Source organism: Limulus polyphemus, unplaced genomic scaffold (assembly GCF_000517525.1).
Source record: "Limulus polyphemus unplaced genomic scaffold, Limulus_polyphemus-2.1.2 Scaffold1871, whole genome shotgun sequence".
NCBI lineage: Eukaryota > Metazoa > Arthropoda > Merostomata > Xiphosura > Limulidae > Limulus > Limulus polyphemus.
The window spans coordinates 213857-216704 of record NW_013667481.1 but is presented as its reverse complement, the minus strand read 5'-3'; positions in this window follow the sequence as shown (position 1 = coordinate 216704).

The following is a 2848-nucleotide window of genomic DNA, read 5'->3' as shown; positions in this document are numbered from 1 at the left end:
GCGCGAAGTTGATAACAAATCAGACTTTTAGCAGATAAGTATAATGTGTATCAGATTAATAAGCTAGAAATGTTTTATTTGAACTTTCATGTTTTTTTCAGCGTTGCCCATGTACTTCTTGATATATAAAAGACATGTTTACCTCAATGTAGCACCCTTTCTTCGGCAAATCGGAAAGAAAAAAAATACTGTGAGTAAGTAAGGCTGGCGAGTCAACAAAGGGTTACGTCCTCTATTCAGCCTGGAGATGTGACTATAAAAAGTACAATTGGTTTGTTTTTGAGTTTCGCGTAAAATTTAACGAGGGCTATTTGCGCTAGCCGTCCCTAATTTAGCAGTAATAGACTAGATGGAATGTAGCTAATCAACACCACCCACTGACAACTGGTGAGGAATTGGATTCAGGATGGCTAGGAGAAGGAAAGAGGTGGTAGTAAAGACCCTAAAAGGGTCACAAAAGGTGGAGTGAAAGTGGAAAATCCCAGATGTAGATCGGCTATGGAAGATGAAGTCTGCTAAAACTATGTAGCTGTGAAGCGTATGATCTAATGTGCAGACAAGGTTGCACAACAATGGGTGTTCCGGAATTGTTCTATATTACAACCAAGTTATGTATCCGAGATGGAAAGTAAACAATGACCAGATGTTCAGGGTAATCATGAGGAGGAAGATAATTAATACACAAAGGATGGCATATACTATTCTATATTCCAGTTCTGCCTCTGTTGATATGCTAAAGATGATCACATCGACGAAAATAGCAATGAAACAAGTGTGTAGGCTTGAGAAATGTTTCTTGAGGCTTGCGTACTAAACTTAATGCCTGCTTCAGTAACATAAAACAAATGGTTGTTATATGGATGACTATTCTGAATATCAATGAGAAGAAATTAGAGAATGATATGTAAAGTAGAAGAAGGGAAAACTGAGATAGAAGAAGAAGTAATAAAATCTGATTGGAAAACTATGGAAGTATCATCCAGCCTAGAAGAAGGCCTACCACGACATTTGTAGGAATATATAAGTTGGTTCAGGTGGCAGGTATTACAAGCTGGAAGCAATTCCAACTGAGTGCACTTGGGGACAAAAATGTGGGCTCATATTGAGCAAACAAGTGGATTAGGGCATTTTACCATTATATGAGAGTTGAAACAAAAGTATTTCTTATAATGCAGTGAGAAGCCTCAACCCGGTGACAGTGGCAAAAGATGCAGGCACCATGATGAATAGATGGTCAATGACGTCACTGCTTTTGAAGAACATGTAAATCAGATAGGTTAAGCCTGGGTTATTTTTAATTTTGATGGCTCTATGAACCTTGATCTTATCCTCCAGCAATCCAAATATAATTTTCTGTTCAGTAATTTGAGGATACATATGAAAACATTGGAAGATGTTTAAGTGGCAGTTTTTATTTGACGGAGTGAGAGCTGAGTTTCTGAAGGATGGTGTTTGGACCCTGGTGTAACAAATCTCTTTGATGACAAAAGATCTCATAAAGTTGATTATTGTAAGTCTTGATGATGACTCCATTATGCTTCAGGATAAGTAAATAAATATTGGTCAGGAGGCAGTATGTTATAACTTCTAGGTAAAGTGTCTGACAGAACAAAATTAAAGATCTATATAGGAAAGGAGAAGTGTGATCTAACTAAACGGGTTTCCGAGGAAAACTTGGTGAAGAAGGCACAGAAAAATGAACAGTCAAAGCAGCAGATGATATGGTGGTAGTAAGAGCAGAAGAAGCAACAGCATCTGCAAACATCGGTGCTACAAGAAATTGGAAAAGAATGGAAGACCAAATCCATTTCAACATGACGAGGATGAGATGAATTGGATTTAATGGAGGTCCAAGTTCATTTCGAAATGATGAGGATGAGATGAATGGGATTTTGGAGTGGGAATTAGGTTGGTGATATGGCTTGACACAATGTTTGGTTTATTTTGAATTTCGAGCAAAGCTACACTAGGGGTATCTGCGCTAGCCGTCCATAATTTAGCAGTGTAAGACTAGAGGGAAGGCAGCTAGTCATCACCACCCACCGCCAACTCTTGGGTTACTCTTTTTACTAACAAATAGTGGAATTGAACGTAACGATATAACGCCCCCACGGCTGAAAGGGGGAGGTGTTTGGTGGAACGGAGATTCGAACCCACGACCTTCGGATTGCAAGTCGAGCGTCCTAAACTACCTGGTCATTTCAAGCCTTTGGCACATTTTTGACCAGGTTAAAGGACAAACATCTCAGACATACCTGGGTACTCCACAATAGGGTGAAATCTGGAGTGTGTGGAGAACAAAACACAGCACAATAAACCAATAAAATTATAGTGAGTCTAAAATAAAGGAATAAACAATATTTAAAGAAATTAACTCACCAAAACTCAAAAAACTTGAAGATCAAATAGTAATCCAAATGCACAAAAATTCACAGTAAAGCCTCTTATAATTATTACATGTTTAAAAGATTATGGTGTGTTAAATCCTTTTAACTCGACACTTAGGAACATAGATTTAATTTTGAAAAATGAATACTCTTGTGGTCTTGCACCAAATTAGTTATTCAGTAATAATAAATAATGTACCAGCTGTTTGATGATGATATTACAAGTTTCTAGACCACAATATAATAAATTACTAGACCACCCGTGACCTCTTGGGTCACCCACTATTCAGAGGTTGTGAAGAATTCAAGCTAATTTCAATATTGCACCGAAATGAAGGTTTTTTGAGATAATTTAATTAAATATTTCAATGCTATCGTGTTATTCATAATTCAAGGAAAAATATTTGATTGTTGATCGGGAGTAAAAGGAAAGACAATTTCATTTTTCAAAAAAGTGAAGT